The following is a 27,245-nucleotide window of genomic DNA, read 5'->3' on the forward strand; positions in this document are numbered from 1 at the left end:
CTGGTAAGACCTGGTTCTAAACCAATCTTTCTAAAGAGGTAATTATATCATTTAGTCCTCTATGTAGGGGAAACCATCTTGTGCTAAGAAGTCTCATCATTCCACTGAATTCTAACTAGTGAAGCTGAGTCACTGGTACAAAACGGCTTTAATCCACATGTTCAGGTGCTAATAATATATTGCTTTTACTGGTTTTGAAGTTGAACTAAGTAATCTAATTAAGAAAGCTGGGTCATTGGTGTAAGAGCAACTAAAGTCCAAGTTACTAATAATGTTTGGTTTTCGCTGGTAAAATCTATGAAAAGTAATGAAATCACACATTTAGGTAAAGTAAGATAGGAGGAAAAAAAAAATCATATTTCAAACTCTATTCTTAGCAGAATAGAGTCTGAAACAGTACAAAAAAACCTCAGCAGGGGTAAGCAACACACACATAAGTAAAGATTCAGCAAGTGTACGGTGGAATCTTGAGGGTGCGAATGTAAGTCTGAGTGTGTTTGCAAGAATTAGACTGTTAACACTGATAGAAGCGCCATTGTCCTTGAGAAGAGAGGTGGAAGTTTTATCAATCGGCCGCATAGTCCTATGGGCACACAGCTGGTAGGGAAGTGCTGGGGAAGAGCGTCGTGTTTGTATAACATCCAGAAGATATTTTTTCGTTAGCCAGTTAGCAGAAGTTGCCAAGGCCAGATTGGGGAGCCAGATTTAGAAAAACAAATGTTGTGGTTCAGGCAGTTGTGAATTTCCAACCACCTTAAGAGTTTTACTGGTATGTCTCAATTGCGAATCCAAATAGCCAAATTTCTGGTATTTTCCACAGATCTGGAGCGTACAACGTCTCCAAGATTATATACTTTAACCTCTGAGTCCACCTGCTGCCAGACTGCGATTCTGTTCAAGAATCGTGTCCAGCTTGCGATTCTGCTCTCTTAACATTTCAGTCTGAGTGTTGATCGCTCTACAGACTCCATCCAACATCGCAGGCAGCTTTGGAATGCTTTAAACAGCCGCCCACGTTTTGCGAATCACTCGATAAGCCAGGTAACCTCCAACTCCAAAAAGCAGAAATCCTGTCATCAAAGTCCAAATATGTACACATTTTCTATGTCCGTGACCGACATTGTAGTCAGGCACACAATCTTCCACTGCTGCCAAGAATCCATTGTGTATCCAGAGAAGAACGTCCCGCCTGGACAAGTGGGTCTCCTTTACATTGTCTTCCCGTAGGGAAAAAAAAAATCTGACCAATTACGTTGAGAGTCCAGCTGACCAAATCCATAATTTACAAGTTTGGAGGATATGCAAAGCGATATGTGGCAGGGTATTATATTTTAGATGCCATATTTACACATCTTGCCTGTGAAGAATATATTTGGCTTGATGTATAAACTTTCACTGTTCATAGTTGCTGCTTAAATTAGTGGCTGAGATACTAAAGCTCACAAAGTGTGGTGGGGAAGTGGATTTACATTTTGTGACTCCTTTTTAATAATTTACAATCTATATTATGGCAATATTCAGCAAGAGTATCGGAATTACACGTTTTCCTGATATTGTGCAGCGCTATTGCTGGTTAGAGTATATGATTTTATCTTTCCAAATTTAGTGTTATAAATTAATGTTGTGAAAACGTTCAATACTATGTCACTCATTTTAAAAGTGAAAGTGAAATTCATATATTATGTGGATGCATTATACCTAAATATTTCATGCCATTTTTTTTTTTTTTTTTTAATTTTGATGATTATGGCTTTCTGATGATAAAAACCCGAACGTCAGTGTTTCAAAAAACTTGAATATTTCATGAGATCAATAAATAAAAACAATAAATGGTAAAACATTTACCATCACTCTTTACCATAATTTTAACAGAAATGTCAGGCTTCTGAAAAGTATGTCTATTTCTATGCACTCAAGACTTAGTCATGGCTCCGTTTGTATGAATTACTTCATCAATGAAGCATAGCATGAAGCACGGGCTGCTTCTATAGCGGCCTTCAGGTCAAGTGCATTGTTGGGTCTGGTGTCTCATCTTCCTCTTGACAATACTCCATAGGTTCTCTATGAGGTACAGGTCAGGCCAGTTTGCTTGTCCATCAAGCACAGTAACACCATGGTCACTGAACCAGCTTTTGGTACCTTTGGCACTTTGGGCCAGTACCAAGTCCTGCTGCAAAATAAAATCAACATCTAAAGCTTGTCAGCAGAAGGACACATAAATTATATTGTAATGTCTAATATTTCCTGCTTCATGCTTGCGTTGCCTGCATACTTCATTGGACAAACACCAACAGATGACATGGCACCCCAAACCATCACTCACTGTAAAAACGTCAACTGGACTTCCGCCAGTGTCTGAGATCTTAATTTCTAAATGAAAAGCAAACTTTAGTTGCATTTAAAACAAAAAGGAATTTTCTCTAAAGCCCAGGTAAGACGCTTCTGACATTGTAGTTCAGGAGTGGCTTCGCACGAGGAATGCGGCATTTGTAGCCTGTGTGTTGTGTGGGATTTGTCTGTGCGTAGTGGCTCTTGATGCACTGACTTTAGGGTCAGTCCACTCCGTGGGAAGCTCTTCCAAATTTCTAAATAAATTTTGCTCGACAGTCCTCCGAAAGCTGCAGTTGTTCTTGTTGCAGGTGCACCTTCTCCTACCTCACTTTTTCATTCCACTCAGCTTTCTATGAATAAGCTGTAGCTTATTGACAATATGACAATATCCAATTGTTTTGAGTTTTCATTAGTGTAAGCCAAATCATCAAATGTACAAGAAATAAAGGCTTAAAATATCTGTCTTTGTGTAATAAATGTGATGTATGAGTTTCATTTCTGAAATGAGTAACAAAAAATATTTTTCAAGGAATCCTACTTCTTTGAGTTGTACATGTACATACATTTCTTGGTATCTGGTAGAATTACATTTTAAGATATGAAGTTGGGTCAAACATTTTCTAATCCCTCCACAGGCTTCTCACAATAGCTTTCTGGAATTTTGGACATTCCCCTCACAGAACTGTTGTTGGAGACTCAACACACTCTTCCTGCTCTGCTGAAAAACTTAAATTAGGACTGAGATCAGGGCTTTGTAATGGCCAATCTGAAACATTGATATACTTAAGAAACTTTTTTTTACCAGCTAGTACAACAGGTGGTTACCACTGAGACCCCTTGGTGCAAACTGTTGAGAGACATTGGTCACTAAAGATTCAGAGACTGGTATGTGGGTGTAACTGTGAAGAAATTAAGCAGATTTTGTAGAACATCCGGTCCTGTCATATCTTTAAAGTGTGTGCATTGCATTTTGGGTTAAATGGTGTTGGTTTCAGTGTTGTCCCTGGTCCTGGAGCATCAAGTGTATCTGAAGGAACGTTCTATGTCAAAGATAAGAGAAACATAATTTTTATTATTATTTAATTATTTGGTAAATATTTTGAAATAAACTACTTTCACTGTTCCCTATCACACAACTGTTGTGCAACGTTCCGCCAAAGATGTTGGCATCTAAAAGTAGCTTCTGTCCATTCCTAAATAATCTCTGGATGGCCACATCTGGAGACAGCATCATCATAAAAGCCAGTTCCAGGAACCAGGAGGAGGTGTGGAATGGAACTGAGCAGTTTCTTTGTGAAGCACTGTCCCAAAAATGTGTTGAATGTCTTCCATTTTAAATCTCACATCCAGTTGATCTCTGTGATCACAAACCCCAAGTTGTGATGCACTTGGCAGCTCAGAGGCTAGGAAGCTCCAGGTTGACTTTGAGCCCTCAAGGCTGATTAATAAGAATTGTTTCTATTTTATGGGATTGAACTAAATGTACTGTGTAGTATCGTGATGCTGTAACAACATATTATGGTTGAAAATGAAAGTCCACATGGCCATCGTGCAAAATGTCCTGCTCTATTTTACTGATATTAGAAAGAGAAGAAAATCCCCATTGCTTTTCAAAACTGCTTTTGCTTCCAGGAGAGTAAGATAATGATTTGTCCACCACAAATATTACTGTTATCAATGTCCAAGTACTGAACAGAAATGCTTGCATAGTAATGTATGTGCATCTGCATGGACATGTTTTCAAAATGCCATCTGTGCATGTATTTTCATTTATTCCGTCTATCTGTTCAGCAATTTTCTCGCTTTTTTGCAAAACAGCCAGTGTGTGTGTGTGTGTGTGTGTGTGTGAAACCCAAATTTGGCTTTGGAGAGTATAGCTTGAGATAGATACAGCGGGCCTGAATGGGAGAAGCGAGTGTTTTAAAGCGAAAGCTTGGTACGTCAAGGAGATTAATGTCCTGCTATTGTCTCCAGCTCTCATCAGAACACTTTTATCTACAGAAAATGACGGAGCTTGCACTTTTCATTATGTACTTTAGCTAGCGAGCGGTGCTCCATACCCATCTCGGGCCCCCACTTCCCCTTTCACAAAAGGATTGCTATTTGGGGTGAATGTGAATTGGTGTTTGTGTGTAAAGTTTGGTGTTTGGGTTTCTGATTTGCACACATGGGCCTTAAGCATGTAGAATTAAAAGGTGGTGCATTTGGAGAAGAGTCTGTGCATGTATGCAGGCAGGTCTCATTTATATGTTCTACTTGTCATTTCTGGCTACTGAAAAAATATTTGACACTAATAGTTTTCTGTAGGTCTTGCAAATACGAATATGGACAATATGGACTACTCTGGAGGGGGTATTGGCTGTGAAAAATAGGACGGCATGAGCAGTGTGGAGGTTCCTCCAGCTATTTCACACTGTTAGTATTTTGTTTCTTTCACACAGTATATCTGTTTGAGTGCACTTTTTGTTATTATTTTTAGGATGTTTGCTAATATGACCATTTAGTAAACAACCTATGTCTGTGCAGATTATTAACTGTTTATTTCTTTTGTTGAGGTTGAGGGAACTGGCAGGGAGAGCAAATATGATGCAATACCAGGAAGTGCAGGAATCCATCAGGTGGCTGGAAATGGGGGTCTTGACTGTGGAGAAGCTGTCAAACTCTTAAAGCTTCACTGTTTAAAAGAGATGTTGGTGTTAGGGCGTCTTAGTGTTCATATTTGTGTTGTAGTTATAATTTGTAGGTTTGAATTAGTTGTTTACGTTTATCTGTTTTAGTTTTCTCTCCACTCCCCTCTTTGTTGCTTGTAGGCTAGCCTGTGTGTATAAATTCTTGTGTGTTCATTGTGAGAAGTCAGTTCTTGTTTGTTATCCTTAGTAAGGTTTGTCTTAGTTGATATTTTCTTTTGGGCCCATTTTTCTGGATTTTGAATGGTTTTGATGGATTTTTGTTATTTTATGGGAAAAATAAATGGATGATATTTTTTGAATACCTTTGTTCTTCGCCTTACTGCTTGGACCCTGACGAGCGGAACCACGCGTGTTCATGTGTCTTTATCCTTTCTTCAAGCCAAGTCTCTGTTTGTGTGTTTATGTGCCCTTGTGTGAAAATTATTAGCATTCATCACAATGATTAGACTTTAACAGAGCATGAAAATGTTGCAATAATTATACACAGTACACATCCACCCATAGCTATTGCTTGGACTTCGTTAAAAAGTGGAACTGGGCAAAGAACTGCACCTTTTGTCACAGGAACATTGTTCACAGTGAAATCTCAACAGCTTCGTTTGTGTTTAGACGTGAACATTGTGTCCTTAAACAACAATTCCCTCTAAGTATCCAGAGGTTATATGTTTTTACATCTAATTACTACACTTTAAAGCAATCTGACCATCAGAGAGGATAAATTCCTGAATCTAATGTAAGTAAGGTAAGTTTATTTATATAGCGCTTTTCAGCAACGAGACACTCAAAGCGCTGTACATGCAATTACAATACAATCACAAATAAAGTAAACACAGAAACAGACACAGAAAAACAAATCAAATGATAAAATCAAACAGAGGTAATTTAAAAAAAATTATAATAAAATAAAGAGAATAGAATGATGGATAAGAAAATGAAAGGAAAATTGGACTGAAAACGTAACTAATTATGCTTAGATGGCACAGTCAAAGGCCACTCTAAACAAATAAGTTTTTAATCTTGATTTAAAGCAACTTAGGGTTTTGGCGCTTTTACAGTTTTCTGGCAGTTTATTCCAGATTAGTGGAGCGTAAGAACTAAAAGCTGCTTCTCCAGGTTTGGTTCTGGTTCTGGGTATGCAGAGTAGATTTGTGACCGAAAGCCTGACAGGTCCGGTGGTTGATACTCTGACAACAAGTCTGTAATGTATTTTGGTGCTAAGCCATTCAGTGATTTATAGACTAACAGAAGTGTTTTAAAGTCTATTCTCTGAGCTACAGGGAGCCAGTGTAGGAACTTTAGAACTGGGGTGATGTGCTCCACTTTCTTAGTTCTAGTGAGGACGCGGGCAGCAGCGTTCTGGATCAACTGCAGCTGTCTGATCGACTTTTTAGGCGGGCCTGTGAAGACACCGTTGCAGTAATCAATTCTACAAAATATGAACGCATTAATTAGTTTTTCAAAGTCCTGCTGAGACATTAGTCCTTTAATCCTGGAGATGTTCTTTAGGTGATAGAAGTCTGACCTAGTTACTATCTTTATGTGCCTCTGAAGGTTCAGGTCTGAGTCCATCACTACACCCAGGTTTCGAGCCTGACTGGTGGTTTCTAGCTCTATTAACTGAAGCTGTGTGCTAACTTTTAAATGCTCTTCCTTTGGTCCAAAGATTATTACTTCATTGGAAAAGAGAGGGGGTCATACAGGTAGCAGAAATGGAGGGTGTGTTTACATGTGGAATTAGTAGCTTGGCTGAAAATGGTACATTGAAATATTTTTTATGTTATAGATATTTTATCCTCCATTGGTATTTTCAGTCAAGATCTCAAGATGCCATTATGCCTAGTTAGAGTGGTGGGGGGGGGACTGGGTGAACAAAAGACATCAGTAAGGAGGCACAAACTATTTTCAGCGCAGTATGGGCTACTCTTGCTAATCAGAACAATTCCTGGAATTTGCAGATTGTGGTTACCAGTTATGATGGTGTACTTCTCTGCTTTTTATGCATTGAAGAATGAAAGGAACAAGTACACAAATAATTGTACAGTCCACCCACATTCCAGCTTACTCTGGTACCCCTTGCTTGTACATAGTTTAATTTCTCAGAGATTCATTGAATATGTTGTCGGGAACATTCCTCAGAGATTTCTTACCTTATGGATATGATCGTGCAGTTGCTGCAGATCTGTTGGCAAATCTCTCATTCCACCATACCACCAGATTGCTCTATAGGATTCTGTTGGTGACCTGCTGACTGTGGATGGTATTAAGGTTCAGTGAAGTTGTCACTTTCAGGTATCCAGTTTGAGACCTTTTGAGTTTCAAGATATTGCATCAGAAGATGGGTACAGAACAGGACTCATCAGGTTATCTCCAGATAGCTGTTTCACCTTGGTATTCTCTATCTGAGCAATCACTATCACAGTCACTTTTAATTGCCTTATTTTCAAGTTCTGGAATTACTGTGATGTAGTGCACAGTACTTAAAACATAGGTTTTAAGCTATGTAGGAGAGAAAATACAAGATAATTAGAAGGAAAAAAAAAACAACACCTTAACAGTGGGCTCCAGGGCAGCTGTGGCTACAATGTAGCTCCCCACTGTTAGTGTGTGAAGGGTGGATGACTGAATGTAGTGTTAAGAGCTTTGGGGTCTCTGGGGACTTGATAAAGCACTATATAAGTACAAGTCAATTACTGTTTTTCCTCTTTCCATCTACATTTCAATATACATATTTTACTATTTTCAATACTTTCAATCTACATATCTAACAGGAGGGATGGAGAATGTTGTCCTAATGCGCTTACAATACAGAGAGCAGGATCAGATTACTGGGAGGGGGAATAATGACTTCCTAGCCCTGCTAGCTAGGGAAACACTGCTGTGCTTACTTTTACTGTTCTTTCTGAGCAAAAGAAGCAATCAGGCATAAAATTCAAGTTGTCAATAAGTAGTAGAGACTTTAAAAGACAAATGTACAATATATTGCAGTTATGTTTGTGAATTAAGGTATTTTACTTACTTTCTCTTGTACCAGTTTGAGACGGAAATCTTCTTCCAGAGGTGCAGGTAGGAAGTAAAGAGGCCTGGTTATGTGCCTATTCAAAGTAGTTGCATAACATTTAAACTATTTATAGTAAATTTTATAATGTAATACTTGCATTACCTGCTCAAAGCTAATTGGATTAAAAGGGGTAATAGTTAAGGTTGGTTGTGGTGCTTAAACAGCTGTCATTAAATATCAGATCTCTGATTGTTTCATATGCTCCCAACGGAGCACTTTACTATTAGACTGCAGGTTTATGGGTGGTTCCTAGAGTTTCTAGATGTACAATGGGAGGCAAATCTTTAAGCTATCAGGCTGTTCTCTTGTGGAAGTTGTTGGCAGTTTTGGCGCTAAGACTGACACTGTCTTCTTTTAGGATTAGGCTTAAAACAAAAAAACAAAAAAAACAAAAAAACTCTGCAATTAGTGGTTTAAGTCTTCAGAATCAGAATCAGAAAAGCTTTATTGCCAAGTACGTTTTTGGACATACAAGGAATTTGTTTTGGCGTAGTCAGTGCAATACAATACAAATTAAACAGTATAAACATATCTACAATATAATATAAATATATGTGCACAGTTTTAAGTGAGTGAGAGTAAGTATAGAGCAGTATAAGATGCAAGAGCAATACAACAGTGCAGATGATCAGTGTGCAAGTATGGCAGTGCAAGTAAAGCAGGAGTCCCAGCTGAGCGTTAATGTAACGCATAGAGTTACAATTTACAAGTGTCCTGTCAGCAAAAAAAAAGGGGGGAAAGGGGGAGTGTCAGTGTGGTTTCCGGGCTTTGTTAACAAGGCTGGTGGCAGATGGGAAAAAACTGTTCTTGTGGCGTGAGGTTTTGGTCACGCCACAAGACCGCAGCCTCCTGCCAGAGGGGAGAGTTTCAAAGAGTCTGTGACCGGGGTGGGAGGGATCAGTCAGAATCTTCCCTGCCCGCTTCAGGGTCCTGGAGGTGTACAGTTCCTGGAGCGACAGTAGACTGCAGCCAATCACCTTCTCAGCAGACCGAATGACATGCTGCAGCCTGCCCTTATCCTTGGCTGTAGCAGCGGCGTACCAGATGGTGATGGAGGAGGTGAGGATGGACTCAATGATGGCTGTGTAGAAGTGCACCATCATAGTCTTCGGCAGGTTGAATTTCTTCAGCTGCCGCAGGAAGAACATCCTCTGCTGGGCTTTCTTGATGAGGGAGCTGATGTTTGGCTCCCACTTGAGATCCTGGGAGATGATGGTTCCCAGGAAGCGGAAAGATTCCACAGTGTCAATTGTGGAGTCACAGAGGGTGATGGGGGCAGGTGGGGCTGGGTTCTGCCTGAAGTCCACAACCATCTCCACTGTCTTTAGAGCGTTGAGCTCAAGGTTGTTCTGGCTGCACCAGTCCAACAGATGGTCCACCTCCCATCTGTACGCGGACTCGTCACCATCAGAGATGAGTCCGATCAGGGTGGTGTTGTCCGCAAACTTCAGAAGCTTGACAGACTGGTGAATGGAGGTGCAGCTGTTGGTGTACAGGGAGAAGAGCAGAGGAGAGAGAACACAGCCTTGGGGGGAACCGGTGCTGATGGTCAGGGAGTCAGAGACGTGCTTCCCCAGCCTCACGCGCTGCTTCCTGTCAGACAGGAAGTCAGTGATCCACCTGCAGGTGGAGTCGGGCACACTCAGCTGGGAGAGCTTCTCCTGTAGCAGAACTGGGACGATGGTGTTGAAGGCAGAGCTGAAATCCACAAACAGGATCCTGGCATAGGTTCCTGTGGAGTCCAGGTGCCGGAGGATGAAGTGAAGGGCTAGGTTGACTGCATCGTCTACAGACCTGTTGGCTCTGTAGGCAAACTGCAGGGGGTCCAGGAGGGGGTCGGTGATGTCTTTTAGGTGTGAGAGCACAAGGCGCTCAAAGGACGTCATCACCGCAGAGGTCAGGGCGACGGGTCTGAAGTCATTAAGCCCTGTGGTCCTAAGCCCTGTGGTCCTTGGCTTCTTGGGAACAGGGACGATGGTGGAGGACTTGAAGCAGGCTGGCACATGACATGTCTCCAGTGAGGTGTTAAAAATGTCTGTGAAGACTGGAGACAGCTGATCAGCGCAGTGCTTCAGGCTGGCTGGTGAGACAGAATCCGGACCAGCAGCTTTCCGGGGGTTCTGTCTCCTGAAGAGTTTGTTGACGTCCCTCTCCTGGATGGAAAGAGCCGTCCTCGGCGTGGGTAGGGGGCTGGTGGGGGGGAACTTCAGGGTGGGGGTTGGAGGTGCCAAGGCCCCTCTTGAGGTTGGAGAGATGGGGGTGGTGGATTGTGGCTGCAGCTGTTGGGGGGCGTCGTGGGGGATGGTTCCAGGACTGTCCCTTTGTCTTTCAAAGCGGCAGTAGAACTCGTTCAGGTTGTTGGCGAGGCGTCGGTCGTTGATGGAGTGGGGGGCATTCGGCTTGTAGTTGGTGATTTGCTTGAGCCCTTTCCAGACAGACGCAGAGTCGTTGGCTGAGAACTGGTTTTGGAGCTTCTCAGAGTACAGTCGTTTGGCCTCTTTCACTGCCTTGCCAAACTTGTACTTTGCCTCTCTGTATATGTCTTTGTCCCCACTCCTGAAGGCCTTTTCCTTATCCAGTCTTAACCTTCTGAGTTTAGCTGTGAACCAGGGTTTGTCGTTGTTGTAACTCACCCTGGTGCATGATGGTACACAGCTGTCCTCACAGAAGCTGATGTAGGAAGTCACAGCCTCTGTGTACTCGTCCAGACTGTTGGTAGTAGTCCTGAACACATCCCAGTCTGTACAGCCTAAACACGCCTGGAGATTCTCCACAGCCTCACTGCTCCACTTCCTTGTCGTCCTCACAACAGGTTTGCAGAGCTTTAGTTTCTGCCTGTATGCAGGAATCAGGTGGACCATGATGTGGTCGGATTGGCCCAGTGCAGCACGTGGGACGGCGTGATAAGCGTCTCTGATGGTGGTGTAACAGTGATCCAGAATGTTGTCCTCTCTGGTCGGACATTTTATAAACTGTCTATATTTGGGGAGTTCGTGGGTCAGATTACCTTTGTTAAAGTCACCAGCGACGATTACTAAGGAGTCCGGGTTGGTCCGCTCCACACTCAGTATCTGGTCGGCGAGCATGCGCTGTGCGACCTGCACGTTAGCTTGCGGCGGGATGTAAACACCGACCAGGATGAACGAAGCGAACTCACGGGGGGAATAGAAAGGCTTACAGTTTATGATGAAGGCTTCCAGATCTGGAGAACAGTGCTGCTGAATCAGTGTCACGTTGTTGCACCAACCACTGTTGAGGTAAAAACAGATTCCTCCACCTTTCGCTTTGCCGGAGAGTTCCGTGTCTCTGTCCGCTCTGTAGAGCTGGAATCCTGCCAGCTGCAGCGCAGAGTCCGGTATTAATCCACACAGCCACGTCTCCGTGAAGCACAAAACTGCCGATGAATAAAAGTCCCTGTTTTTCCCCAACAGCAGTTGTAGTTCCTCAATTTTGTTGGGAAGTGAGCGCACGTTAGAGAGAAATATTCCAGGTAACGGTGTTCGTAGTCCACGCTGGCGAAGTCGTACCAGCACCCCAGCCCGTTTCCCTCTCTTCCGGCGTTTCACCGCGTGAACAAAGGTGAGCGCACCTTTGACCAGAATGTCCAAAAATTCCAGAGCAGTAGGTAGAAAAGTTGGAAATAACTCCTCTGGTGTAGTAGCCCTGATGTTCATGAGTTCTTCTCTGGTGAGAGAGCTCCAGGTACCATCACAGAAGACCGTTTTAAAGCAAAAAACAAAACAAAACAATGCGCACCAACACGCCGAGGCGACCATCTGCGGCGCCATCTTGGAAGCCAAAAAAAAAAAACAATCTCTGTAGTAATACTGCTATTGGCTTAGCCATTTGGATGACATACTAACCACACTTTCTCACTCTGCTGCTTTCTCCTACTGCTCTCCAATTTTGCATTATTTCAGCTTTTAACTCTATTTTCTCTCTTTTTTTTTTATCTTCATAGAACCTACATCTGGCCAACCTGTTAAGCTGTGACACCTTCCTGGAGAGGAGCATCGGTTGAGCTATTGCTGCTGTTATGTTCTCTTTCTGTAGACCGTACACTTGGTCCTGACTTTCTGGGTTTAACTTTAATACAAAAAGCAATATAATGAGCTATTGCTGTGACTGTGTGTACTGTTGTTCATGCCATACACTTTAAAACTGGCTCAAAGCCGATCTCTTTAGCTGTTTCTCTCTCTCCTAGACGAAGCCGATAAAGAAGCTACATCTGCTATTAACTCTCTGCTTCCTCATTAACATAGAAAAAATCTCTGGAATAGTGCATCTGTTTCTTTATATGCTCAGCCATATTCTGCTGGAGGTCTCTTCCTGTAAAGTGGTCTGCTTCGACTGTCACTCCATGCATGCTCAGTAGGAGTGATTGCTGCAAGTTAATGATTTGATGCATTCCGTTGTCCACAGTCGCAACATTCTCGTCCAGGAGGAGCGCTGTTTGAAAGTCAGTGATTCAACACAATGGGCTGAGTTTCCTTCGATCAAAAAGTGCTTTACCAATACAATATTAAACTGAACTTGACAGTATTGTTTATTTAGGATCAATTTGGAATGTATTAAATTGATTGTGAATCTGTCTGTATGATTGGACTGAACTTTGTACTTATGTATGTAAATTTGATGGGTTTTTTTTTATGAACAATGCATTGAGATATTTATTGTGAATCAGCACTAGCTATATGAACTGAATTAAAGTTGGTTTTTCCGTTTTTCATTTTTCGCTTCATAGAAGTTACTTCTGGCCAGTGACCCCTTTTTGGACAGGTCTACAGGCTGCCAGATGAAAGATGTTTTTTTATTTCTAGGTTTACCATATTTTTGTTACATTAAAAATTGCCAAAAGTATGAAGTTATTGGTAATTGTTGAGTTATTGTTAATTATTTTATTATCGGTTACAACACAAAGCCTACCTACAATACAAAGTGAAGTGAGCAAAAGTATTACAACAGTCAGGTTTTCAGTTACTAAACATAAATTAACTTAACTTCCAGGGACCATTTTCTGGGAAATGGTTGACATGGCGGTTATTCATTGATTTCTATGTTTATAACCCTTATTTTTAAATTGACAAATGTAGTAAAATGTTTTTTATTTTGGGGAGCTTGGAACTGATCATTATTGAGACATATTTCCTAGGAAAACCACAATAAAATGGCCGTTCTAGCCATAGATCCTACGGAAAAAAATAAATATTAAATTGTGGGCCATAGGACATGCCTCAATTTTCAATGAGGTGTATATGTTTTTATAAGTGTAAATATAAGTATTTAATATGACTGAAAATGTGTCGTTTTATTGTTGGTATCACCACTAACACTAGTAGTAGAACGATTTTTCACCAACACATCCATTGTCTTCTATTAAAAAAAAAAAAACCTGTTGGGCATAAATTGAAACCTTTACCCTGAACACCCCATGCATCCAGCAAGCAGTTTTATTTAGCTCTATAATATCTGAAGTTGAAAGTGCTCTTATTTCGAAGGTTTACCATGTTGACACTATAGGCACATAAAACCTTGTGTTATTGTTTTTGCTGCCCTGCTGAGTGTAATCATGCCCTTGGATAAAAAGGTGGTAGTTCAATAAATCTGACAAGCTGTTTAGCAGCTGGGGAAGCCTGAAAAAAGTGAAAAAAAAAAAAACATCTTCAGTCTTCCCTGTGCAGTTCTAAAGTTCAAAGCACAGCTATGCGTAATGCTTGTTCTTTGAAAACAAGGTAGGTTTTTTTTTTTTTCCAAACTGTTTTTCTAGCATGTGCTGCAAAGCATGAATTTGATGGACAATCCAAAAAGTCGAATTGGTTTTCAAGTGCAGCTATGTAATATGGTTTAGATGTTAGTTTGTTTTCAACTCACTGTACTGATACTAGAGTACTGCAATGGCAATTATTAAAATACTATTCCATCTTGGCAACACAGTTTTTATGTTACAGGGGGTAAATGAAACTTATTTGTCTGTGCAAGATTGAAAAACTATGCATAGAATTATTTATGTAAAATTAGACTTTTCTGTTTTGGCAGCTCTATAACAATTTGGCTATTATGAGTTTGCAGTGCCAAACCTTCACTAGTCTGCAAAAATCCTGACTTGACCTTCAAGAAAAGTATTCTTAAAGTTCAAAAGGGTTGGCCAATGTGATATTCAAGTACTAGTACCAGTATCCTGATGACTTTTATTCCAGTGGATAGCTTTAGGTGTTTTATGTTTTGGCTGAAATTCTTTTAATTGCTCTTAGGTTTTTGTTATGTGACAGTTTTGGAAACATGCTATAGGTTCTCTGCCAGTAATAGACATTTGGTTTAGCACAGTGGGTTAATGTGCTGAGCTAAGGACCCAATCATCTAGCATTCAAATCTAGTTTGCAGCAACCTCTTGGCTTTTATCAGAAACCACTGCTGTTTCCCATATTTGTTAAAGGAAATTATTATGGCATCCAGAGATAGATTAGGTACAACAAATATCTTGCTGCTTGTGTAAAGATAGAGGAATGTAACTTCTAGGCATTTACAAGGTTATCTCTATCAAAGTGTTCCACTGTGCAATATGTTGGCAGTTGGCTGGCGAAGAGGTTTGTGACACTTTGCTATCGACCTGATAATTCCTGGTTCAAGCCCTGCTCCAGGTGTCTGCCACTCTTTGACCAAGAAATTAGGTGAGGCTTTTAGAGTTCCTAAAAGTAAAACACTAGTAACATTTATGGGTTAATTACTGTTTGTGCATCAAAGTCAAACTGCAGAATAACAACCAAAAACAACTTTCAGGTATTTGTAGGGACTTGGACCATTCTGGGTGTTGTCTCAGTTGGTTAGCATGGTGGTGTGAGGCACTGTGCTTTGGGCCTGGTGATCCTGGGTTCAAGTCCCGTGTGGGGTGAATGTCAGTTCTTGGACTGAGAACAATGATATTCACCAGATGAAGCAACTTTGGATACAGTGTTGTAGTGTTTCTTGCTGTTGAAAACTCAAATCATGTATAGACTGATAGTGCAATAACTACTGATTGACAGGGAAGCCAGGACACAGGGCTGGTGATGTATTCATCCTTGGTGCTAGTAGTTGGCACATAATAGTAGTCACATAACAGACATTAAAGGTAATCGTGAATAGCAAATATTTTAGGTGGCTAACACCCATAAGAGTGATTGTCTAATATCATCGCTTCCTATACACATGGCTTAACATTGCTGCACTCTATCTATTATACGTTGAATAATTGTTGCCAACGTAGTACTACAGTTAACACACATTAGCGTGTGTTAATTCACTAGACATTACACACATACAAGAAAACTAAAATAAACAACCCTCACCTAGACCTAGACTAATATATGATCTCATATTATTATTATTGGATTGATGCATAAAAATAATTAGTCTACCCTGTTCCCTCGTCCTGTCGTAGATCTTAGAGTGTACATTTCTGAGCTGCATTTGGCAGAGGATGTTGTCATCTATGTCCAGTCATGATCTTTCAGGTCAGCTGAAAGAATAAGAGTCCTCTAAAATTGGTGGGGATGATGATACATCCCCACCTAAACCTGTCGTCCTGGCTCCCCCTTGCCGCGGCAGTAGATGTACCTCCTCAATCTCTAGCTATGATACTGATTTTTGGGATTTCTTACAAACACTGAGCTTGAATTTGTTATTTGGTAAAGGACTGGAGGTGGCAGGGTTTGAACCCAGGATCATTGGGTTCACAGCACATTGCCTCTAATCACATGGCCAACCAACCAGTTGATTGAAGCATGGGATCTAGCTGGTACAAATAGTGCAATACGACATCAGATTTCTAGCACATATAAAAGTTACACTTGGAATGACAGGTTGTTGCCACAAGCAGGGTTTCAACACCAGACCGTACCTGAAACCATTCAGCCAACAGACCAACTCTAAAGCATGCTGATCTAGCTGGTACAAATAGTGCTAACTTGCATCACATTTCTAGCACATGTAAAAGTTACACTTTCCATGAGAAATTATACAGTGTTGGGGGTTACCGAGAGCAGGGTTTGAACCCTGAACCATCAGGTGGCCAGCATAGTAGCTGATACCATTCAGCCAACCAACTAACAACTGTGCTGTTGCTTTGTCGAGTAATCCAGGCAGATCTTCTGTGAAGCTTGTATCATGGCATGTGTTGATGACACAGGAGAGCTGGCCGTATCAGGTGACAGATTCTGGAATTGGTCACCTCATACAATTTATTCAAAGCATAAGGGACAGCACAACGCTGCTCATTCCCAATCACATGCAGTTGTCTTCAGATTGCATTGAGTATGCATTAGCAATCTATTTGAGCATCTTTTTGTTTTTTGCTATGGAATCAGCAACAAAGAGGTGAGTACTGGAATGGATAAAAAAATGTTTATTACAACTTGTATAAACTTGGTGTTGCTTTTATTGCTCACCAGCTTCATCTGTGCCCTGTGAATGGGTACCTTCTAAAGCAGCCACAATTATTTTGAACTAGTGTCCATTAGTGGTCTAGTGGTTATGATTAGGTCTTTTCAACACTTATGTGTGGGTTCAACTCCCAGTTTCCAAATTTGAGCTTTTTAAGTGTATATTAGAAAAGAAAGTTATAAGTTTTTAAAAGGTTTTACCTGATTAAATGTTATTTACGCATGAGTAACAAGTTCCCATCACAACCCTCTCCCATATTGAATTCTACTTTTCCTTTTGATCCAGCCATTGTATCATAAAGACAGATTAAGGTCATACTGAGAATATATTCAGAATTAATTGTCATCATAAAGACATTTATTCAATTTAATGCTTTACACAAGAAATTCATGTCATAATCAATTTGCCTGTTTTACATTTATTCTCAGCCATCCAGGAGGAGCTCATAGTACAGCAGCTGCTGCTCCACGTCGAGAGGAGTCAGTTGAGGTGGCTCGGGCATCTGTATCTGATGCCTCCTGCGGGAGGTATTCCAGGCACATCCCACCGGGCAGAGGCGCAGGACACGCTGGAGGGACTTTGTCTCTCGGCTGGCCTATATATAAGAGCATGTAGGGCTGCACATTGGAGAAGTTTGTAGCACAGTCTAAGGTATGTCAAAGTCTAAAAACAAGGTATACAACTTCAAATACTATTTGTTAAAAATGAACATATATCTTATATTCTAGGTTCTTCAAAGTAGTCACCTTTTGCTTTGATTACTGCTACACACACTCTTGGCATTCTGTTGATGAGCTTCAAGAAGTAGCCACCTGAAATGGTTTTCACTTCACAGGTGTGCCCTGTCAGGTTTAATAAGTGGGATTTCAAGCCTTATAAATGGGGTTGGGACCATCAGTTGTGTTGTGCAGGAAGTGTATACAGTACACAGCTGATAGTCCTACTGAATAGACTGATAGAATTTGTATTATGGCAAGAAAAAAGCAGCTAAGTAAAGAAAAACGAGTGGCCATCATTACTTTAAGAAATGAAGGTCAGTCAGTCCGAACAATTGGGAAAACTTTGAAAGTGTCCCCAAGTGCAGTCGCAAAATCCATCAAGCTCTACAAAGAAACTTGCTCACATGAGGACCGCCCCAGGAAAGGAAGACCAAGAGTCACCTCTGGTGTTCTCTGGCAAATGCCAAGCGTCCTGCACGGTGTTGGGCTGTGAGCACAATTCCCATTTGTGGAGGTCGGGCCCTCATACCATCCTCATGGAGTCAGCTTCTAACCGTTTGTGCAGACACATGCACATTTGTGACCTGCTGGAGATCATTTTGCAGGCCTCTGGCAGTGCTCCTCCTGTTCCTCCTTGCACAAAGGCGGAGGTAGCAGTCCTGCTGCTGGGTTGTTGCCCTCCTACGGCCTCCTCCACTTCCTAAGTGGACAGTTTGATTTCACAGATGTTTCATTTACTTGGAGTTATATTGTGTTGTTTAAATGTTTGAGCAGTGCATACATACGTATATACATACATGTACATACATATATATATACACATATATATATATATATATATATATATATATATATACACACACATACCTACATACATACATGTATGTATATATATATACACACATATACTGTATATATACATACAGGAGCAAAGTGTACCGGAGTCAAATTCCTTGTTTGTATGTACGAACTTGGCAATAAAGCTGATTCTGATTTATATATATATATATATATATATATATATATATATATATATACATATATATATATATATATATATATATATATATATATATATATATAAATTAAGGAAATGTAAAGTAGGCATCAAGTCCCCTACAAAGCAATGTCCCTAGGTGGTCACCTGCAAAGCTAGGCCGTCCTAGGCAGGGCGCATTGCTATTGCTGTTGAAAACATCAAAAAGGATTCGCTACCAAACCTGCTTTAGCATTTCTCTTTTTATTTCGATCTTTGCTTGAATATTTGAAAATTCCTTTTATCTACAGCCTCTTATACAGCCATGTCATTCTTGCCAAAAATCGAATGCGTTCGCTGGTTTTTAAAACTGAACCACATTGATCAAAAAGAGATTAAAATAGCCTGGAGATCAAGGTGACAGATTGCATTGCATACTGTATTATGCATTACAAAAGAGCTGCAGTGCATCCTTTACCTTCTTTTGCATCCAGCAGGCATACCTTCGCAGTGGGCGGGCGAGAAAGACCCAGCCTATGGATGTTCATTATCTTTGATACACAGACACTAAATGCATTTATGATTCCCTTTGACATAAACATCACAAACAAAAAAGAGCTTAACATTGATTCTTTACACCACCAAAAATGAGGAGCCTACAGGGAACAAAAATGTAACAGTATGGGCATTTCTTTTACCTTTTTTTTCCCCCAATGGAAAAAAAAAAAGCATAACAATGTATGGTCTATATGGTCTTAATTTTAGCCAGAAGATGATATTTGTATGATCATGTGATTAATCACTATAGTAATGCTGAAGTCTTGCCTCCTTGTTGTCCCAACCCCAAAGCACTTAGTTTATTTTCTTTCCAACTGTAACTATCATTAAACTATCTGTGAAACCAGATTGTCTTATTTTCACTTCTTTACTTCTTCTTAGTTCAGCACATGGTTAACAACCTAGTGAACTATCACCAATGAAGTAGTGGTGAAAACTGCAGTTTGCAGACTAGTAAAAAGGATGTCTAAACATGGCTTTTGTACCCCGGCTAAATAAATTTCAAATGAACTTTTCATACAAATATAAATTATTATTATTATATTGTAAATTGGCTTTGGAATGTCGAAAGGATCCTCACCTCCATTCCGAATCAGGTGATGGGTTTAATGAAAGTTACTAAGTCACGCTTAATATACCTGAAAAAAAACCAAACAGAAATCTTGCAGGAACTTAGAAATGCAAAGAAATTTAAACAGGGTGATCAGTCTTGGCTCTGATTTCATCATGGGTTCACCGGTTCTGTGTTCTTCTGATTGAGGCTCACAAGAAGCCCAAGCTCATGTCATGATATGCAGGATACTGCTATACTTATACCTTTCTTAGGGAATTCTGTAGTGCCTTGTGCCTTATGTAGTGCATTAAAAAGGCATTGCCAGTAGGTACCAAGTGGCATGTCACTGAATTGACCGCACCTCCAAACATGAACACATCTCAGGCTGGAAACAATAATAAAAATAATCAAATAATAATAATTACATTTTTTTAATTTAAATCCCTTAACCAAACTTACAATTTTGTAAGCTTGTAGAAAACTGTACTCAATAAAAAACTTGTAAAATTCATATGAAGGCCCTTTTCTGTATTTCTACTTTTACCTGATTACTCCATCTCTGCTCTGGATACATTTCCTCAAACAAAAGTTCCTGTGGTCACAATAAATCTGATGGTATCTTTGTAAAGATAACCATGGCAATGATCCAGCTCTATGTCTGCATGCCCTACTCCTACTTGATTTATCCAGTTTGGCTCTCCTCAGACATTTCTACAGTAACTGCCTTACTGAAACCTGCTTTTTTGCACAATGTATCTCATCTCCAAGTTGTTCCAATTTGCTTTGGGAGGTTGGATGCACTTGTGACACGAGGCCTCTTTTGATAGAGCAAACTGATACTACTGTTCAATGAGGCAAGGCATATGTGCACCGTGGCATCTCAGCAAAAATAAATGTGCTGCATGCGCTACTTTATAGATTGCAAAGCAAATATTTCAGGGGGGCCATTATATAACCATGAATGTACAGTTGAATACTGTCCAAAAACAAAAAGAGGACCAGAGACTAGACCAGAGATATGAATTTTGGATGCAGCTGTGAGCATACTGCTGAAGTGGATACCTTTGCCTGATTAGCATTTTGTTTGAAAGCGTTTCTGCATTTAGCGATGGATGTAACTCTGGCATGTGAAACAACGTCGGACGACAATCTGAAATGTTCTGTGAAGAAATCCCATTTCAGGGTTCAATGGCTCTTCTGAAGCTGCCCATCCAGGAAGCCATGAAATATATGCCCGTGTAAAGCTCGTCTATTTAATCAATTCACCCTTTTTCAATTACTGCCATTATTGCTCGGTATGGTACTGTTTCCTGCATGAAATGTATTGAACAAGCTTCAAGTCGATCGAGCTCGAGGACATTAATGGTGTTGGATCATTAGCCTATGTGTTATGCTATTAAATACATGCAGAGGATGTTCAAACTTTCTTTCTTTCTTTGAGACGATCTAATAACAGCGTAATATAGACAGGATTTAGATCTCTCCCCCCCCCCGCAATTTGATACATGTCATCAATTTTTTATTTACTTTTTTACTTTTGTTTTCAACCATTCACAATGAGATGATTTTTTTAAGTCTTTAAATTTTTTATGTCTATCAATGTTAAACCTGTTAAAAGGGTCCCTATTAAACAAAATTTACTTTTGATGGTTTTTATACTTCCATTTGGGTCTGTAATGCTTCTACAAACAGTCCACACGTGAAAAAAAACGAACAAAAAAACAAAAACATTCAGCCATTTTTTGGCTATAAATGAATCGTTTATTTTTTCTAGAAAACGCTAGGTTTTAAAAGCTGTGTTGTTGTGACATCACAATAACACTGGCACCTAGCAACATTAGCAGAGTCCCGCCCCTGACTAGCAACTGAACTTAGACTGAAGAAAAATTCAGTCCCTACTGTTCTTGGCAAATCTGCATATGACAGAAATGTAAGTACTTACTGTTGTCTTATAAATTAAGTTTTCATGTATATGAAGTGCTGGTTGGGGGCAATTCAACTAATTTGCTTAAAAGTGACAAAGCCCTTAAACAGTTCATTCTAAAAGGAGCTCCACAAAGAGGAAATTGAGGTGAAATCTCATTATCTGAGAATGGTTTTGTGCAAACTAAATTACGTTTTGTATAGTCCATAGAACTATCCAAAATGTTTTAAAAATAAGTATAATAGGTCACCTTTAAAAATGACCCTAGGTTTCAAAAAGGTTTCTGTTGATTTATTTTGTTTTATTGTTGGCTTGTGCAAAACCTACATTTTGTACTCAGCCCAAAAACAAAACTGTAGTTAGGATTAAATCAAAAGAGAACAATCAGTTGCATTAATGTGAAATCTGATTCTTTGGTGCAGTTGCAGCAAAGATTCCAAGTTTGAGTTGAATAAAAGTTGCACAATTTGCAACTTTAAACTGTTCTAAAGGACTGAGCCCAACTGCTGAAGATCAGCCTCTTACCAAACATTAGTTGACTCATTGTATTGATACAAGTGCCTTTCACCTGGCAACTGCCAAACCCTGACTCATCCTTTATGTTCTCAAAGAGAGAGGCATTACTTATCACTCAGACCACTTCTTCACAACTATTGCACTTAGTGATGCAAGACTTAGATGCAGGTGCACAGCCGAGCGAACATATTCCATTAAAAAAAATAAAAATAATTGCTGCCTAACTTTGCAAACTGTGGAAAAATAGACTTGGAAGACCTAAGGTTGTCTATGGGGAAGATTAGAGAAATGTAACCAGCAACAGCAATATTGTTATTGTCATAATTTATGCAAAATCAATACATAGTAGGAAAGTTAAAAGACATTTACCCCTCTAAAAAAATACTCAAATGTTTATTTCATGTATAGCAAAACACTGGACATGATTACACTAACTGGTGTTAGCACCCAGCACCTGTCACGCTGTTTCCACTTTGCCATGTATACTGCTGTTTAAAAAACACCTTATTAGATCACTCAGAATTTGAGAAAATGAAGAAACCTTTGTTGAACATGAAGTCCTGTTATATCTTTGAAGTGTAGGTGTTTCTTCTGCTACGCTCTTAATCTGAATGGTGTATGTATACCGGGATCAATGGTGTGGAATTCCTTGTTTCTTGGTGCATCATGAACATGTGAATAACGTTTTTGCAACTTCTCTGGTTTAATCTGTTCTTACATAATCAAAAGGTGTGTGAAAATGTGGCTTATGTGGTGATCACATCGCTTATGTGGAGTGTATGTTTTAGTTAAATGACTTGCAAGGGGGAGCGCAGGTGTTTTTTGTTGTTTTTTTTTATGTATGGCATCATATCTTCCTGAAACAAAATGCAGATATGCAATGATTATTGGTATCACTGGATTCAGCGTAAATAACAGCGTCTGGCGAATGTCTTCTGTAAAATAAAAATCTAAAATAAAATAAGAATTGTTTTAACTTACTGAACAGTGATTCTTAATGTTGAAATCTCTCTTGTAGCATTATTTGACTTTGAAGCCACAGCTCAGTAGCACAGTTTGCATATAAGCTTATTCACCTCCTGCCTTACAGACCAAATACCTTCACACAATGCTTTGACGTTTGACTAAAGAGGGTTCCAGAGGCTCTTCTCCTTGCCTTATTATGGGATTTGTTTTTTAACTTGAAACAATATTTACTTGTTTTGATTTCCTAGCCATTGTATCCCACATCTGTTGCTTGGTAGCTTCTCCAGTCTCTCGAGTTGCGTGGAAAGGCGGGCTACAGTTGTACTTCTTACTTTTTATGGTAAGACAGCACATACAGATACAACACATTGAGCTCTCAGACACCCCCACACCTTAACTGCTCCCTCTCAAAACAGGGTGACTATAATTACATTCCAAAAACAACATTGATCTTCAAAATATTTACTAAAGAAATTTAGAGTTAACAAAATATTGGCTGCACAAATAAATCAAGGTTACACTATCATTTTTCAGGTGAGCCGCTGCAAGGGAAGGGGGTGATGGGAAACGTTGTCTGCAGCACTGCTGTGACAAATTGTGTGCTTGAAAGTTCAAAATTGATTGTTGATTTTGATGCGAATTAGCATTGCAAAAAAATCCAATATAACAAAATACTGTCAAAGTACTTTGACAATCCTACATGCCGATATATGCAAACCCAAAATGTGACCCCTATATCAAACTCCATTTCACGGATCACATTTTGCATTTAGCTAAGTTGCTACATTTTAATAATTTAGAACAAGGTGGTGCTTGTATTTTTCGGTTACTGTTTTGCCTTCTCTGGCAACTGCGTGATAACACTGCTGTTTGACACTAACACTGGTTTTGTTCACAGATGCCTGTTCTATACATTACAGTACCTTGCAAACAGATTACTTTACATAGTTAATGGTGCTCTGCATGTGTACCAATTTGCACAAAAATCTAACATTCTCTCAAAAGGCAAAAGAAAAAAAAACATTGCCGTATGTATGTAAGTATGCATGCATTTAATTTTTACTCCTTCCTAGAAGCTACATCTGGCCTGGGTCTGTGTTTAGCTGTGACACCTTCCTGAAGGGGGCATCGGTTGAGCTGCTGCTGCCGCCAACAACTACATTTTCTCCTACAGGTGACACACTTGGCCCTGTCTTTCAGTGTTTAACCCCATCTCTCCTAGACATAGCTACTGGCTGAGATTTTACTGTGACTAACTGTATGTGTTCTTTCATACTCTAGACTTGAAAATTGGCTCAGAGTTCATCTGCTTAGCCACCTTTCTCTTCTAGATGAAGCCACTAAAGGAGCTAGTACTGCCTTTAACATCGCCAGCGTCTCTGCTCTGTTCACTCAAACCCCCAGTTGGTCATGACAGATGGCTGCTCACTCTGAGCCTAGATCCACTGGAGGTTTCTTCTTGTTAAAAGGGAGTTTTCCTTTCCACTGTCACTACATGCATGCTCAGAATGAGGGATAGCTGCCAAGTCAATGCAAGCAACTGCCCACTTTCGCTACATGCTCATCCAGGAGGAGTGGATGATGTAAGTCACTGACTTGATGCAATCTGCTGCTAGAAAATATTTTAACCAATTTGAATAAAGCACAATCAGTTAGAATAGATCCTTCTATGATTCGACTGATTTCACTTTGTGCTGTGAGCCGACATGTTGTGAATTGGTCACAGAAATAACTTGAATCTGACAAAGGTAATAATTCAGACATTGCTTTTCAAACATGCTTCAACAGAATTATTTTAAAAAATAAACTCATGAAACAGGCCTGGACAAAAATGATGGTACCCTTAACTTAATATTTTGTTGCACAACATTTTGAGGCAATCACTGCAATCAAACGATTCCTATAACTGTCAATGAGACTTCTGCACCTCTCAGCTGGTATTTTGGCCCACTCCTCATGAGCAAACTGCTCCAGTCTTCTCAGGTTTGAAGGTTGCCTTTTCCAGACGGCATGTTTCAGCTCCTTCCAAAGATGCTCAATAGGATTTAGGTCAGGGCTCATAGAAGGTCACTTCAGAATAGTCCAATGTTTTCCTCTTAGCCATTCTTGGGTGTTTTTAGCTGTGTGTTTTGGGTCATTATCCTGTTGCAAGACCCATGACCTGCGACTGAGACCAAGCTTTCTGACACTGGGCAGCACATTTCTCTCTAGAATCCCTTGATAGTCTTGAGATTTCATTATACCCTGCAGAGATTCGACACCCTGTGCCAGATGCAGCAAAGCAGCCCCAGAACATAACAAGAGCCTCCTCCATGTTTCACAGTAGGGACAGTGTTCTTTTCTTCATATGCTTCATTTTTCTGTCTGCAAACATAGAGCTGATGTGCCTTGCCAGAAAGTTTAAATTTTGTCTCATCTGTTCATAGGACTTTCTCCCAGAAGCTTTGTGGCTTGTCAACATGTAGTTTGGCAAATCCCAGTCTGGCTTTTTTATGATTTGTTTTCAACAATGGTCTCCTTGGTCGTCTCCCATTAAGTCCACTTTGCCTCAAACAACATCAGATGGTGCAATCTGACACTGATGTTCCTGGAGCTTGAAGTTCACCTTTAATCTCTTTAGAAGTTTTTCTGGGCTCTTTTGTTACCGTTCGTATTATCCGTCTCTTTGTTTCGTCATCAATTTTCCTCCTGTGGCCACATCCAGGGAGGTTGGCCACAGTCCCATGGATCTTAAATTTCTGAATAATATGTGCAACTGTAGTCACGTCAACATGAAGCTGCTTGGAGATGGTCTTATAACCTTTAACATGCTTGTCTATAATTTTATTTCTAATCTCTTGAGACAACTCTTTCCTTCGCTTCCTCTGGTCCATGTTGAGTGTGGTACACACTCAACATGGACACACCTTGATTTAACATGTCCCTTTGGTCACATTATTTTCAGGGGTACCATCAATTTTGTCCAGGCCTGTTTCATGTGTTCATTTTTTTTAAATAATTCTGTTGAAGCATGTTTGAAAAGCAATGTGTGAATTATTACCTCTGTCAGATTCAAGTTATTTCTGTGACCATTGTGGATTTTTCTTTCATTAACCGAGGGGTACTAACAATTTTGTCCACCTGTGTATATATACACACACACACACACACTACCATTCAAAAGTTTTAGAACACTTTTCTCATTTAATGGGCTATATTATTTTCATAACTATTTAAATTGTAGATTCTCACCAGAGACAACAAACCTGTGAATAAACACGTGGAATTATGTAGTAAACAAAAAGTGTGAAATAAGTCTAAACATTTTTCTATTTTCAATTATTACAAGATATCTCCATTTTTCTCTGATGACTGCCTTGCTCTCGGCATTCTCCCCATGAGCTTCATGAGGTGGACTCCTGAAATGGTTTTCCAAAGAGTCTTGAAAGAACTTCCGAGACGTTCATTGAGAGACAGCCAGAGGTTAATAGTTCAGTCATTACAGCAAAGGGTGGCTACTTTAAGGATTCTAAAATATAACACATTTAAAGTTATTTTACAATTTTTGGTTTGCTACATAATTGCATGTGTTCATTCACTGTTTTGATGCAGTCATTGAGAATCTACGTACAATATAAATAGTCATAAACATAAAGAAAACCATTAAATGAGAAAGGGGTTCTAAAACGTTTGACCGGTAGTCCTGTTGAAGGCACAGCAGATTTATTTTAAACCAACAGAGTAAAATCTCAGAGAAAATTGACAGAGTTCAGTCCAGACTGATGATGGATGGTTAGTGTGGACTCTCAAGCTCTGCTGCGACTGTCTGGCAAGAGATGTACTGTCTTGTGCTCGTCTGGCAATGTTTCACTAAAAGTTGCCAGAATGCCTTTCATACTGGAGGAGTTCTATCAAGGTAAAGAAGAAAGGTATACAGTACTGCATTATTTAGAACAGACTCATTTGTAATTACACATTTTATTAATGCAGATAAAGTTAATTTGTTTTATTTGTTGTACTCATGAAATGCAATTAGTTTACTTTTTATATTAAGTGACAACTGGGATTAAGGATAATAGAGAAGAGGATGGGAAGAAAAACTAGATGGAATAATGTTTTTTTTTTTTTTCAGTCAAATTTACTGCAGCAGATTCCAAAAGGTTTTTATATAACTAAGCAGAATATTGATTTAAATTATGCTGCAAATTGTATGGAAGGATTTCATATCTGGTACATAGCTGGAGGAAAGAAAGAGGTTACCAAATGAATAGTGAAAGTAAAGAAAGCATGAAAAAAGCAGAATCTCCAGCAGTTGTTGCTACAGTAGCACATAAAATCTTACTAACATGTTTTGCAATTCAGATTACTACTTTTGAAATGTTTATCACTATCACAAATATATGCTGATTTAAAAAAAATTATATTTTAAGTCTACATATTTGTTAACCCAGCAACAAAAGTTAATGCGACATCTTTTTTTTTCTCACCCCAGATTTTATAATTATTAGAGAAATTGCCTCTTGACTAGAATCTGACCAGGCAAATGTTTAAAAATGT

The 27,245-nt window shown here is 39.7% G+C and overlaps 2 long non-coding RNA genes across 4 annotated transcripts in view; both read left to right on the top strand.

The window, feature by feature from the left end:
• Positions 1-13,292, top strand: part of LOC124861772 — a 100,215-nt gene extending 86,923 nt beyond the window's left edge. For both annotated transcript variants that reach the window (XR_007036744.1, XR_007036745.1), the window contains exon 4: positions 12,041-13,292. This is a non-coding gene — a long non-coding RNA (uncharacterized LOC124861772). The remainder of the gene's footprint in view (positions 1-12,040) is intronic.
• Positions 13,293-21,143: 7,851 nt separating this feature from the next.
• The window catches only part of LOC124861860, a 69,873-nt gene continuing 63,771 nt past the window's right edge, over positions 21,144-27,245 (top strand). For both annotated transcript variants that reach the window (XR_007036773.1, XR_007036774.1), the window contains exon 1: positions 21,144-21,233. This is a non-coding gene — a long non-coding RNA (uncharacterized LOC124861860). The remainder of the gene's footprint in view (positions 21,234-27,245) is intronic.

Source organism: Girardinichthys multiradiatus, chromosome 24 (genome assembly GCF_021462225.1).
Source record: "Girardinichthys multiradiatus isolate DD_20200921_A chromosome 24, DD_fGirMul_XY1, whole genome shotgun sequence".
NCBI classification, from domain to species: Eukaryota; Metazoa; Chordata; class Actinopteri; order Cyprinodontiformes; family Goodeidae; genus Girardinichthys; species Girardinichthys multiradiatus.